Source organism: Halyomorpha halys, unplaced genomic scaffold (assembly GCF_000696795.3).
Source record: "Halyomorpha halys isolate HHAL.00 unplaced genomic scaffold, Hhal_1.1 Scaffold178.1, whole genome shotgun sequence".
Lineage (NCBI taxonomy): Eukaryota > Metazoa > Arthropoda > Insecta > Hemiptera > Pentatomidae > Halyomorpha > Halyomorpha halys.
This window is the reverse complement of record NW_027105168.1, coordinates 1,261,668-1,277,761: the sequence shown is the minus strand read 5'-3', so window position 1 is coordinate 1,277,761 and position 16,094 is coordinate 1,261,668. Positions and strand designations below refer to the sequence as shown.

At 31.5% G+C, this 16,094-nt stretch overlaps 1 protein-coding gene across 10 annotated transcripts in view; it reads right to left on the bottom strand.

The window, feature by feature from the left end:
- LOC106679133 (small conductance calcium-activated potassium channel) overlaps positions 1 to 16,094 on the bottom strand; it is a gene marked incomplete at its 3' end in the record, with an annotated part of 993,499 nt that overhangs the window by 61,799 nt on the left and 915,606 nt on the right.

The window sequence follows — 16,094 nt, the reverse complement described above, 5'->3', positions numbered from 1 at the left end:
ATATACACGCACATATATTTGGTAACATAGAATATGAAAAGTCGAAGACCACAACTGGGTCAGAAGGGTCATAATACGAAGTAGGACAAGCCGCCTATCGAGGCTTTAGCCAATCTGACATAAAACTCTGGTCCCCGATGTCTTGTTTGGGAGTATTCGGGTGGAGTCATCCTGACTGGACTTCATTCCTTGTCCCCAACAATGTGGAAACTCCTCCCCCCCCCCAAAAAAAAAATCAAATAAATTAAAATAGCCAATAGCTTCGTGACGGTATATTTTTCGTAAGGAACATGTAGCATGAAAAAAATCAAAGAAATCAATACAAAAAGATAATTTAGAAGATGTTCTGGGTTGTGTTATTGTAAAATAAAAATGGAAAATTTGAGTTCTGGCAATGGTCAGATACTCAACTCATCTTGAGTGTTTTTGCCTTTAGCTTTTACTCAGCCTCCAATGGCTCATTACCAGTGACGGATATAAAAAAAAAAAAAGAAAAAAAAAGAAGAACCAGTGACGTGGTGAGAGGGATGCGCTGGGATCTCAAAGAGTCTTGCTTTACCTCTTACATATGGATTCATACTCACAACTTCCGCCTTCCTTCTCCTCCAATTACCTTTCATCTCCCAGGACTGTTTCACCTCCTGCTTTTACTTAGTTCATTTTCTCCATCGTCTCTCCTTCTTTCCCACAAGAACCCCAACCTCTTTTAGTTTGTTGATAGACAAGAACCCCAACCTCTTTTAGTTTATTGTTAGACAAGAACCCCAACCTCTTTTAGTTTATTGTTGACGTATACTATTTTCCTCATTTTAAGGGGTTTGTCCCAATTATAAAATATTTTACTAGTGATTGTCTTGAAAATTGTTGAAATCTTGAAAAAGTTGGTGGCTCACTTACTTCAACCCCATGCATGATCAAACCTTTTTTTTTTTTTTTTTTTTAATTTTAAATAGAATTTCAATAAATATTTAAAAAATTAATTACAAGTAATTGAAAATATATTATATCATTTTCACATCTAATTTATGACAAGTTACAAATTTAAAAGTTTTTGATATAAGAACAAATTTAATAATAATGATTCTTTTTTTCCTTACATTAAATTTATCAGGTGGACATATGCCATTTTAAAAAAAACAAAATCATATTAAAATCTTAATGAAGTTTTTTTTATTCTGTGTTCTTCATTTGTCATGTGCTTTCCCCATTGCTTGTCTAAAAGTTTGAAATCGAAATATCTTTTTTTATTTAATGTACTTATTAAAATTTTAGTGTTATTTATTATTTTTACATACTAAATGTTTTATTGAGCCCTAAAACGTTATTGCTTCGAGGAGTTTCCATATCCTTTCTCTATCTATTGCGTTTTTACTTAAAAGTTTATTTTATTTATTATTTACACATTAATTAATGTTGCCCAATTTTTCCTATATCAGTTTTAAAGTTCACTACGCTTTTTATATGTTTTGCTATATAAATAGGCTCCAAATATTTCTTAATTTTCACATACTTTATTTAAAATTTTTAAATTGATTTCGAGGAAATTTAATACGTCTTGTCAACCCTGTGGCATTAACATTTTTATGGTTTTCGTTTTTGCATTGTGTTAATTATTTTTTTTAATTCTATGATGTTTTACAAATGTAACAGCTATCGTTGTTTGTAGTCATTTTTTTTTTTTAATTTTAAATAAAAATAATAATGAATTATTATTATTATTATCAGTGGGAGTGGGTAGCTCAAACTAAGATACTATGCTACAAAATCCAAGGACTCAGGGTTCGAATCCAGAAGTAGCAGATAATTTTTTTTTCATTGTGGATTAGCGCTGTGGGTTCAGAGCCCCTCCGGGATCCACCCAGCCTCGTAAAGTGCCTTTAATTGAGGAAGCATCTGGCGGTCGAGTAGTACAATTAAATTAACAGCTGTATAATTTGTAATTATTAGTGTTTTATAATTTGCAATTAAAGCAAAATAGTTTACCTATAAAATCTTTATAGCGGACAATAAATATAGTATACTCACTTAATACCATTAATAGTAATCATAAAGACAATATGATACTAATTAACAGTGAGTTAGATAATGACTGACTGACTGACCATAATGAAGACGGAATTGACATCCTAAATGAGAGAGACACCACGAGAGCGATAGACGGTTATAGACGGACGGACAGTAAATTGGTCCTACAGCCCTCCCTCCTCCCCCCCTCCCCCAATCCCATCATTGTCACCATTCTCATTGACGTATGGTCACACCCCCCTCCGTCCATCTTCCCAGTTCGGAGGGTGTCACATCGTGGTGTCACCATTTATTGACCTCTGTGAGACATCCCTAATATTTATTACATTTCTTTATCATCATTTCTTCCTAATAGCAACGTTTAATATAAGAACGAATTATCTAACAATACTTTTCGGATTATTAACTTTGTTCACCATAAATAATAAACAGAAGCACGCACTGTCGATGTGGATTTACCTTCTTAAACATGAACGGTAAAAATGACTGACTGACAACACAGGATTTTTTAATTAAAATTATAAAAACGCAACAATATGCTATATCCTATCCTAAATAGAAAATCCAAAATAAAATCAGCTATTCTTATTTTAAAAAAAAAATCTCAGGGCACTGCTGATGTATGGCTGTGAAGTCTAGGGAGCGGTATGCGTTAAGAAAAGGACAAAATTTCAATATTTTCAAAAGAAAGTCGTAAGAATTGCAGTGGATGCTCCTTGAACAGTAAAAAACAGCCAATTGCATCGGGAATTACAAATAGGTACAATAGATAGATACATAAAAAAAAAAGTTCATGAAGTTCCACTCCCAGCAACCTCCAGTTAAAGGGGCAGTGACCTACAACTTGGGAAACCCAACCTCAACCCGAAGACTGATCCCAGACTGCTGGAATACATCCTATTATAAATTCTATATTAATCAGTTCTATCACTGTTAATCTAAAATTTTATTTTATCTTAATTTTTTTTTCTCTTCATATTTTTCTTAAAATCATTTTCTTTTTTTTCTATTAGAAGTTAATTATTTTTGTTTTTAAATCCATAAATGTTCCATTGTTTTTGTTATTAACTTTACTTTTATCTTTTATTAAGAATTATTATTTTAATCTATTTAATTTATCTTAATTTTTTGTTTTATTTATCACATTGTATATAGTTAGGGGTGTCTTTTGTATGATCCTTTATGGTGGGGGGGGCCACCATGATCAATTGTTAAAAAAAAAAAAAGGTCGATTTGGTGTTAAATAAATAAAACAAAACTAAGTTTATACTAGGTGAGACAAAATGTGAACAAATTTTTACAAAACTTGATTGTATATATATATCCCATAACTGAGTCGTATTCTGATAGCAGATACTATACCTTAAGTGGAACAAAAAATCCATGCAATAAAATTTTGTGTTGTTATATCTGTGTTTTTTTTCTCAGAAAAAAATCAAATAAATCAACTCTAAAGCTCCATTAAAAAATGTAAGAGATACCAAATTTCCTATAAATGTAATGGATTGTATCTGAAAAAAAGAAGAAAAAAAAGCGCTCTATGACATTATAATAAAAATTGAAGATTAATATTTCTAAAACTTTTTTGACATTTGACTTCATCAGCCAGGCTGTAAATATCCTGGATTTAAAAAAAAAATCTTCATTTATTAAGCTTTAATATGGTGCAAAAAAGCCTATCTTCACTAGTAATAAAGGATGCGAGGAAGCAAAAATTAAAAAAACACTCAAAAACACAAAATTTGATTTTTATCCCATACTCTCGAGAATCGGACTATGGACTTTTTTTGCTCCTCTTGAGTAATAGTATCTGCTTCTACAAAATAATTACTCATTGAGAGAACACCAAAGTGTATTAATTTCTCATTTATTTTTTATCCATAATTTAAATTTATTTACTTTATTAGCTTTTCCAGCTATAACTATTCCTACAGCTAAAAACTAAAAATATTTATAAAAAGGAAATTCCAATCATTTCACTGTATCGTGCAAAAAGATTTTGCAGCTTAACTTGTACATTGTGTAATTAATCACTTTAAGGCAAACTGTAATAATAGTAATAATTAATAAAAATGCCTATCTTTCCATCAACTTGGAACTTGTAATCAAAATTTGGGATAAAGCAATAGCCTTTTTTTATTCAGCTCTTGAACTATAAGAAGTAGAACATTAAGCTCTTTGCATTTAGCATAGTAATACCTTCGGGTTAAAGTAGTGCCTGATTTAGATATTGCAGTCTGTGGGAAAGGACTTCTCATTCATTCTGTTCTGACGTGATTCTTTGGGGACCGACGGTGGTCGGAATCTTTCACTAAGTTCATCTCCTTACGATGATGTAGCAACGGAACATCTTACGTAATCGAACAGATAAAGATGAAAGACACTAAAAGATGAAGTTAATATCATTCTCATTCTTCACCAAGTTAGCACTAATATAATTATTTCAAACAAATAATCGACACCCGAAGTATTCCAAGGTCTTGTTGAAATCGAGTTTGGGTTAAATGAAACAGTATCTATTGTGGCATGAACCGACTATCGATTGTCCAATCTAAAGATAGGCCAACTCTGTACAATATTCATATCTATCTATGAAGGTCATGTCATCATTCATACACACACAACCATAGATTATGCATTATATATCAGATCACTTTGTCTTTTCATCAATTATTAATTTCGTTTTCGTACAAAAACAAATATATAGATAAAAACACCTGCTGTAGAAGTTCTAATGAATGTATAAATCCGAATAGTATCATGCTATCAATTTTTTATAAATGTATCAAATTTTAATGTCTTTTATCATTATTAAATATATTGATTTATTTGTTTGTAGGTTTATTTCCAATAGTGGAGTTTGTTATGAGACCAAAAAAAAAAAAAATGTTGCTCTTTTCAAAATCCATTGAAACCAACAGAAATAGTTTGGCACGAAGAAAGCTGTGGAATAATGTAAAGTACAGAATTGAAAGGTGAAAAGCGTAAAAGGGTTGAGCAGGACGATCTCAGAGTACGGGATCTGATAAGATAAGTTTGAATATTAGGACGGTAGAGTATTGCAAATTGGGTTTAACAGTGGCTGGATAAGTATGAGGGTTAATTCAGAGTGATTTTGATTAGGGAGCATAATGTTCTCACCATTGAGAGCTTGAAGGAACCAAAAAAAGAAATGGACGGTTCATACCGAACAATTGAAGCCTCCTATGACGGCGATATCATCAGGGCCGAGAGTGTCATTACCTCGCCACCCAAAGATATTAGTGTACATCTTTTCTCCCTTCAATACCAGTGTATAAGTGAAATACGAGACATTATAGTGATATTGTAGATTTTTTTTATTTCACCAAGAAGATACTGTTTTTATAGTCAATATAGGCTATAATTTTCTTTTAATTATGTTTTATTTCTGTATTTAAGTGCTCTTTTTTTTCTCTTATTTTCGAGGGAACTAAGTCATAATACAGGTCTGTTTCTTCTGTAGTTCGTCGCTTGCGCCTTTCATTTTTTCTCATCCGGGACAGTAGTAAGTTATGTATGTATCTGTATATACACTGTGTATTTATATTCGAGAGGAAATAAACTCAAGAGTACCTTACAATACGCCAATTATTCACTCATTACTTGAGTAATTATTAAGTTGTGCACTCTATTACTGAATTTTAAAGCAGATTTAAGATGGTGAATTAGAAGCTTACAAAAAATGTAAATCTCTCTATTATATAAAAAGATTTTTACAATTTTTAACACTTGTATAACTTGTATAATGAACACTTGTATAATTTGTAAAATGGGAGAACTTTCCTAGTTCTTAAAAAACCAAATTGTGTGAACATAAAAAAAAAATTGAATGCACAGGTGTATAAAGGGCAGTTTTGGGCGTTCATTGCCGCTCTGGGAACTATTCTAGCACTAAGGTACTAAGGTTACTAAATCAAGAAGAGCATATTCAACTTTGTGAATAACAGTTTATAAATTTATTATTTAAGGCATACAAGGTAATAAACTGAGCTTGGGTAAATTGCAGTTATAAAGGGCCTATATCTGAATGTATCTGGAAATATATCATATGTTTGGCATACGAAAGAGTAAATGAATATTTGCTTTAAATACGTCTTTTCTTTATTGGAATAAATTTGATTTTTAAATATTTTTATGAATAGCACAACTCTCATGCCCGAATAAAATCTTCTAAGGCTTAAAAGTAGATAGATAAGTGATCTCGACTAATATAAACTGACATCAATACAGAAACAGGAGCTATCGTTTATCGTTCTCCTATACTGTTGCCATTTCTTGTTTTATAGACACAAAAAAAATAATAATAATTCAAATAAAATATATTTCGTCTTAAAATAAATTCTGTTGTTTAATAACAATAAAATGTAGGCGGTATAATTGTTATTAGGAAAATGTTAACAGTATTTTTGATAATATTTTAATGCTTACGATTTACTCCTGCCAATAGTGAAGTGTTATTAACATTTTAAGCAAATTCATGTAAACGAAATCAAATTTAATTAGAAAGTGTGACTGTTATTTTTATGAGGCTTTAGTGCACTTACTCAGCCTCCAATGGCTCATTACCAGCGATGCGGTGAGAGGACAGCGTTGGAATCTCGAAAAGCTCCAACAGCCCTCATGTGTTAGGGATAGAGTGGACTTGGGGATCCTCAGGTCGAGATTGTAGATATTGTACATAATGCATTATTCACATGTACACAATAATGCTTATTTTATTGTTATTGTTTTTTTGTTAAATTAGTTTCAAAGTTTACTTATTTTATTTTATCCTTATTTCATTCTGTACATACATAGTTCGATTATGTTCATTTTACTTATTTATATGTAAATATTTTTATTTATTTTAATTTTAAGAATAATGTGATTATTTATCACTATTTATTATTAACCAAGTTTGTGGTGGAAAGTAATATTTATAGATAAATAAAATGATAACTCCAGAAGGAATTTCTATAAGCTTATAATATTTGGATTCCTAAACGATTTTGATAGATGTATTTTTCGTTTTACCAAATTATTTACGCGCAAATAGTTAGTGGTTTTTGACGATCTAGGTCTGATGAAAGAAGAAAAATACTTACACAAATTCGTCCCAAAATATGATTTACTATTAGCATTCTTAAAAAGTAATCCATTCTATCTAAAGTACCCAAGAATTAGAAAACGTTAGAGAATCAACAATGCCTCAAGCGAATATCAAATCAAAGTTCAAAAGTTTATAGATGTTAGAAGGGATGAACCAGTTTAATGCTCTGTAAATAAGTGTATTTATATATTTATAAAATTTATTTTCCATAACTTATTTTCAATGTTATTGAAATGTTGAAATGATATAGTATGAAAACTATTTTTACAAGAAATTCATATTTGGACTATGAAAAAATATTTAGCCATATAACAAATAGGAAATGAATTTATAATTCATTTTTTTTTTAAAACTTATTTATCCATTCAAGTGTTTGCATTAACCGGTTTTTTTTATTATATTTTCCTTTTAATCTATGTGTTAGTCTTATTCTCGTAAAATGTATCTATTTGTTTGTTCTTGGTAGACTGATCTACTGCTGTGACTATGAATGATGGTCTGATCTCACATTACCGTCTAATATTGAATTTGTTTAGCGGGTCACTGAAGAGGATCTAGGAGGGTGAATTCCGGAGAGCGAATTTGTTGATCGGGTGAATGGAATAATTGTGAAAGAGTGAAATTGGAGGAGCGGAAATGAGAAAGAAAAATAGGAATGAATGATACATTTGTATTTGTTGTACAGACCGAAATGGATTGTAAAAGGAAACTGTAGGGGTGAAAAAAATTGTTCATTATATCCTATTATTGTATCTCTTTTTTTTTTCTGATTATACCATCTATGTGTAATATATATATGTCCGATTACGGATTGATAAGTATGCTGTGTGAGATAGCAACCTAATGTATTTAGGCAGCATAGATGAATAAAGTATTTCTCTCTCTCTACTGCTTTGATAGAGGAACATACAAAGAAATAATAATTTTGGCCAACTTGTCACAAAGTAAGCCCAGTTTACTGTACTATCTTCGGAGTATAGCAAGTAAATATAAAATTATTTTTAAATTCTCCTACTATGAAATGACCATATGTTTGGTCAAAGCAGAAAATGAAATGTATGTGTCGATTTAAAATGTTTTGTTAATCTACCCCTAGACCTATAAAAATAATAATTCTTAGTTTTGGACTACATTTATTGTATTTTTATATCAGAGTTCTGTCTGCCAATCAAAGGAAAGCTATGGAAATATTTTTTAATCTATTTTTATATCATTAATTGATTAAAAATATTTAAAAATTATTTTATAAGGAATAAATTTCATTGAAAGATGGGAAAAGATACGTTTCCACTCGAGCAAGAGTCTTATTGAAAGCAGCAGGTGAGTCGTAGATCAATAGCAACACTAAGTGGGACACTCAGGACACAAAGAATAAGTAATCACTTTCAGTCCACACGGTTTATAACATATAAATTGTATGAGCAAGAAGTATAATAAATATATATTATTAAATATGAAATTAAATGAATACACAATTTCCTGGGGCTAAAGTCCTCTACAGAATAAATGACTCACACTTTATGATTAACTGGAAAGAATTTACTAAGTTCCAATAAGTAGGTTAGAATTAAAATTTATCGTACTAATCAATATTATGCTCATATACATTGTTTATATTGACACAGGTTTGATTATGTAGTAGATAAAGAAAGAGGCGTTGTTTAAAGGAAAAAATGGATGAGTATTCGCGAATAGTGATGTAGAGAGAATTTCAAAAGGAGGTTGCATACATGACGAAGGATTTGCCGAAGAAGGTGGTTCTATAGATGGGCATATATGAATCAATCGATTGAGATCTGGTGTTTACTAAATGGATGGATGGATTTTAGTCAGGAGATGAAAAATGTAGGTAGGTTTTTGATTTTAAAGCCTTGTAAAAGAAAAACACCAGGAAGATAATGCCTTCGGGAGGTTGCAAAGAGCCACTTTACCTCAGTATACAAACAGGAGACATGAGAGCAACTAGGAAAAGTGAAGATAAATTTTATGAAGCAATTAATGAATCCCTTCAATTACATCTTTAGACCAGCATGGATAGCCCTTCATAGACGAAGCAACCATAGTAGAAGTGAGGGAAAGCCAGAGAGGGTACTAGGAGCTGACAAGTATACTGAGGGATAGAATCAGGGAACCTTAGAAATTGTTTGAGTAAAGTTATGAATTGATGTGTGATCTGGAAAATCTGATTATTCCAGGAGAGGTATTGGTCGAAGGAGACTACAAGGTTTTTTACTTCAGTAATACAAGAATCTCTTAGAATTTTATTGTATGAGAGAAACATATAAAATCTTTTATAACCTGATATCTAGTGGTCATTTATGAGTATAAAAGGTTATATTTCCTATTTTAAGCATTAATCAAAATTTAAAAAAGTATATACTATATAACTATTTTTTTCTAAAAGAATATTCACTTTTTTCTATTTTTAAATAAGGACCCATAACGTTGGAGTTACAGTGTTCTGAGAGAAGAAAATGGTTCAGGGAAAGGAATGAATGGTTTGAAGGGATTTGGCTTAGCATCTGCCAACTTTCCTTAAGCCCTGGTTGTCCGAATAGTTGTTAAAATCTTTCTTGTAGCTCCCCTTTCGGCTCTAAATATAAACCTTCGTAACAACAATATAAAGTTTGCTTCTTAGATGTACGAAGGCCCTTTTTAGACAATTTCTTTTAATTATATCGAATTAAAAAAAAATAAAAATTTTTTTAGACACGATAAGTTCTTGTCACATCATGGGTTATATGGATAAAAATAAAAAATCCAAATATTCTATTCACAGTTATCTACTACAGAATATTTTGACTAGTCCTCGGAATGCTGATTCCTAACATTATCATCTTCTTTACTTTTGTTTATGAGTTAATACTGTCGAACTATTGAAAGATATTTGGTGTGAAGGCGACTTACTGTACTAGACTTAAGAGAAGGATTCGACAAGGTATGTTCATGGGGAGAATAAGAAAAAGAAAATGTGAGGTCGGGGATGAATCTCGAGTACTAAGGGATGAAGCTTAGGAATCGTGGGAATGAATACCACGAGCGGAGGGATGAAACTTTAGTCTTCGTGGGTAGTGGATTTAAACTTCATTTATATGAGGATATAAAGCCTCGGTCTGAGCAGGTTGTAGAACCATAAAAAAGAGCGGATTGACTCTCGGTTCTTAAGGCAAACAATTAACTAGGACGGAGGAATAAGATTAAGAAAGGATGAATAGAAGATCCACATAGACAGACGTGAATCAATTGATCTACTACTGTGGGTCGGGAGACATCGAGAGAATCGCTTTATTCTTTGTTCTCCTAGTTTTTTAACATGAACCATTCATAACTGAAAATAAGCGATGCGTTTGTATAGCTGTAATCTTTTTCATTGAGAACAACTAATTTCTGTCATACGTAAAAGTGACCTGCATCGGTACAACCTGTGTAGGGTTCAGTACTTAGAAAGGAAGTACTGATTTTTAAACAACGGTTGTACAAGGATGTGATTTTTTTCAAGATCATGCTCAACCGCCAGCTTTTTCCCCAATTGAACACCCACCAAAGAGGTTTGACAATAACAGAATAAATAATTATCTGACACACCCGGATTCAAAACCGCGTCCGGAAGTAGCACAGTGCCTTAATGATTTATCCAGCTCGTTGAGTAAAAGTAGTATATTATATATTTACAGAAAAATATATACAACTGGAAAACTCAGTAATATGTTTCAATAATCTGGTTTTAAATATTTATTTTTTTCTCGCATTATCTGATCTGGCGCGGCACCCCGCAGGCCAATACCACATTCTCAAAAGTTTACAAAAATAAATAAAAATTAAAATAGCAAATATACACTGTATTCTAATATTTTCTGTACACTGTTTCTTCTTAATTTCGTACATATTTTAGCGCGCTAAGGATTATTATCGGAGTTTTTTTTTCGGCTAAACATGGTGGTGTCCATGAATGTTTTTAAAAATGAGGGCAGATATTTTCTGTTTTTAGCTTAAGAAGATAGCTTGGAAACCACTGCACTCAGCAATATAGAATTATTTCTTATTATTATGATTTTAATATAAATATTTAATTTCTGAGCACACTTCTCTATTTATATTGTGAATATTTCATTGTGACCACAGATAGCAAAAATTGATGGTTGTTTCTAAAATAAAATAGTTAAATAAAAAAACAAACAAAAAAAAAATTTAATTTAACTGAATTATCAACCAAATTTAATGTATCTCCTTCGCTTATGAATTATGAAATAAAAACCTACTACACAATACTAACAAATAGAATAAAAGATTGGAAGCTAAGGTAATGGGACGGGAAAATGTGGCCACTCTATTCCAACCTCTGTGGCTCTCAGCCAGGGCATCTTTTATCACGGCAATTTCAGTCCCAACATTACAACCGAGTTATAGATTAATGTTTAATGTTCGTCGTAAATTATAACTAAAGGCGGTATTAAGAAGGATTTACCGCTTCGGTACAAAGAGGATCTTTGTGTTACTCGACATTGCCCCTCTCCAGACCGTTGTAGATGGAATATATCGTTTCCATATATCGTTCTCGATAGATGGTTAGAGCCGATTCTTGATATATTGGAGTAACTGCATCTCTATATTGTATACTTATACATATATTTCTAAAAGAATACGGACTACTGGCTTCTTTAAGCACTCATATAAAGAATACACAATAAAAATTAATTTATTAAGATTTTAAACAAATTATTAAGTTTTACACACTGTGGGACGGTCAATTGTAATCACAACCATCATTCAAAAGCTAGACTGACGCGACTGACTTAAATTATGAAGACTCATACATCATCAGTTCGACTGACGGTTAATTGTAAATAAGATATCGAACAGTAAGGATTTTTTATAACGTCTTTTACGATTCGTAATAGACAGAAAGTTTGTTAATTCATTATTTTGGGATTTTCGGCCAAGAATGAAATGAAACACAGGATTCCCTGCAATTTCTTAGCACACTTCAAACTTTGAATAATTATATTTCAAATTGTCCTGGAAATACCAATAAATCCCACCAAATCACATTAACCCTTCGTCGTAAACCTTCGTCTTGCCCTACAGTATCTTTAAATAATACCCCACTCATTCCTGTTGAACAGATCCATTACTTAGGACTAAATCTGGACAAACGACAGACATGGAACCTCATACAAGACTGAAAAGACAGGAAACTGCTCGTCGATTCCAACTATTACAACATTTACTAGACAAACGGTCCAAACTTCCAATCCATTACAAAAGACTGATCTACATGACTATTATAAGGCCTATTTGGACATATGGAGTTGAGCTATGGGGCTCCAATAAACCATCTAATTCCTCTCGAATCCAATCCTTACAGTCCAAAATCCTTAATGCTCCTTACTTTGTCACAAATAAAATCATCCATTAGGACCTCAATGTCCCATATGTTGCCGATTTGGCCAGAACCAGATACCAATCCTTCCATAATAAACTTCCCAACCACCCAAACCAACTCGTTTCTAACCTTGCTTCTCCTTCACTACCTAACAATCCTCCTAGACGTCTGAAAAGAAGATGGCCTCGAGATCTTCTCCTTTAGAAATGTTTTTGGAGTTCTATCAATGTGTAGATTCTCCACATGTTTTTATCATGTCATAATATCACTTACAGCAAATTTACTTGATGTATACATATGTATACAGTTGTAAATATCAATAAATAAATTATTAAAAAAAAATTGTCCCGGTACTCCATCTGTATATCCCTGCCCTGTATGATCAATCTTAACGTCTATCTTCAGTTAACTGTCACTCTGACTGATCGTGTAGATGCTTACAGTTAACAAGTGAACTAACTAGTGAACATAAAGATCATTCAAGTATGATCAGACTTCAGAACCATAAAATCAACCGAAACCAATTACGGCAGGCCCATTAGAGGCACAACATTAGGGTGTGGAATAATTAGATAGTACATCTTCTACCCACAGTTCTAAGCAAAACTAGTATTTATATTACAATCAGAAGTACAATAAAAATAAAACTGTGTATTGAGAAAAGAAAGTTGATATGATATGTACAATCGACTAATTAGTTGTTGACTACTATATAAGAGAGTTAAAACTTTATTTCGGGATATTCCAAAATTTTTTTAACAAATATATTTTCAGCAAAAATGTGTTGATATTTTTGAATATATTTGTTTAAAATATATTTATTGAAATTTACAACTGTGAATTATAAGACATTTAGTAAATTTGATCTCAATCATAATGGAGTAATACAGGCGTGTAGAGAACTACTCATTTAAAGTACTCTAATGACGTTTTTACATTAGCCGGTCTCGTGGCCATCTTTTTAGGCGCCTTCGTGTATTGTCAGGAATGGAAGAGGGTGCAAGGTTTGGGTGGTTAGAGAGTTCATAATGGAAAGAATGATATCTGGTTCAGGCTAGATCGGTTACATTGAGAACATTAAGGTCTTTATGTATAATTTTATTTGTAACAAAGTAAGGAGCATTGAGGATTTTACAAAGGATTTTGGATTTTAAAGATTAGATAAGAGAGGAATTCGAAGGTTTAGTGGAGGCCCAAAGCTCAACTCCGTACGTCCAGATTGACCTTATTACAGTTATCTAGATTATTATTACAGTCTTTCGTAATGAGTTGGAAGTTTAGATCGTTTGTCTAGTAAGTGCTGCAATAGTCGAAATCGACGTGCAGTTTCCTGTCTTTTCAGACTTGTGTGAGGATCCCAGGTTAGTCGTTTTGATATTTTTGAATATTTAAATGCTTTTTATAAAATTAAATTATTACTAATCAAAAATATCCATAATTGAGGAGTTTTCCATCTAAAAGTGTAATAATATATCCATTTCCGGAAAGTAAAAGATTTTTTTACGGATTAAAATTCTACACCAAAAAAATTAGGTATTAAAACTCATTATTTTCCATAAAAATTTAACTTATTAAAAAGAGATGTTTCAATAATAATTTTTAAGTAATATCATTCTAAAAGTGTATACATTGACTTGATAGAAAACCCCTAAAATTAAATTTACATAAAGAGGGTAACTACAGAAGGAAATTATCGAAAAAAATAATGTTATTTTTGCAGTTGAATTATCTACAGGAATAAGCAGCTTGCTTGGATTAATTATAAGAGAGTGAAAACAAGCCTTAGAGTCATTAGCAAGCTTATAGAAGCTTAAGTTAGTGTGAGTCCCTGGTCATAAGGGAATCACAGGCAATGAGAAATCAGACCAGCTTGCTAGAAATGGGGCTGCACACTCCAGTATGACCAGAACCATCTCAAGGCATTAGCGAAAAGAAGTTCTTGACTGGACATGGAAGATAGCAGGCAAGGAGTGGAGGGAATGCATAGAGCTAAGATAAGCCAAGATACTAATAACTAAACCCTCTACTTCTAAAACTAAGTGGCTGCTAAGCAGAAATGAACCTTGAATGCTAACAGGTCATTGCAGACTTAAAAGACATCTTAAGATATGTGGAGTAGTTCACGATGAAACTTGCCAAGTATAGGTAGGGGGGGCCATAGGAAATGGCGGCTGTTTCAAAGCGATAAAAAAAAACTAAAATTTCACTCGGAGCTCTATATCTTAAAAACTACCAACAACACTAGAAAACCTAAGAGAACCTCATTGAAAGAAGATAAAATATTCTGAAATATGCTTTTTAAAAAGCAACATTTCATAAAAATGTTGTATGGGACGTACTAAAAGATCAGTAGTTAGAGAATTTATTTTGAAAAATTTATATCTCAAAAACCATTTGACGTACAGATGTCTATTAGCACTCAAATTAAAGCTAGTTTAATGGACTATAAAGTAGATTCTGATGTTTTCTTCGTAGGAGTAATAGTTTTCATGAAATTTGCTAATATAAATTGGTTTATAGTTAATTTCTTTTTGCCAAATTTATATTCATATGTGGATATCATAAAAACTACTACTCCTACGAAGATAAGTGTCATAAACTACTTTATAGTAAGTTAAATTTCCTTTATTTTGAGCGCTGGCAGACATCTGTACATCCAATGGTTTCTGAAATGAAGTTTTTCATAAATCAAATTTATTGTCCGAACAACTATAAATCAATTTATTTTAGCATATATCATGAAAACTACTATTCCTACGAAAGTAAAGGTTATAAACCTTTCTATAGTCCATTATACTAGCTTTAATTTGAGTGTTAATAGACATCTGTACGTCACATATTTCCTGAGATATAGATTTCTCAAAATAAATTAGCTAACTACTAATCTTTCAGTAGATTTTTAAGAAATTTTGCTTTTCAAAAAGCTATATCTCGAGAAATATTGGGCGTAGATAGCTCTTTTAAGGCTAATATTTCAGCAAATTTACTCTTCTTTAAATAATGTGCTCTTAGGTTTTCTAGTGTTGTTGGTAGGTTTTAAGATATAGAGCTCCGAATGAAAAATCAATGTTTTTTTAAGGTTTTGAAACAGCTGTCATAAAAAAATTAAAATAATTTAAAAAGTAAGAGAATACCCCACCATTACCAGTGCCGTAGGGACGCATATTTTATTTTTTATAAAAGGAAAATGGTACAGGTGCGGTCAAAAGAACTCAAATAGCAATAAAACAATTTATTGTAAGACTAACGTTTCGCCAACTTTGCAGAGCTTTATTAGGACTAAAAAAATATAAAAAACTAAAATAATTAAAAAAGTAAGCGAATAAGTAACACGAAATAAGAATAAACTGAAGTATGAATAAAATTGATTTAAAATATGTGAAAATTTATATGAAAATGAACAAAGTAAATTAAATTAATTTTTGATGCCTCACACCTGCCTTTAGTTCCTTCATTCAGAAATGTGGTTGTCCTATTTTTTTTATTATTTTCACAAAACCTTTTTTTTTCTGTTTTCCTTGAACTTTATTCTTATTCCGCTCATTTTCTGTCTTTTAGTGTGTACTGTATTTTTAT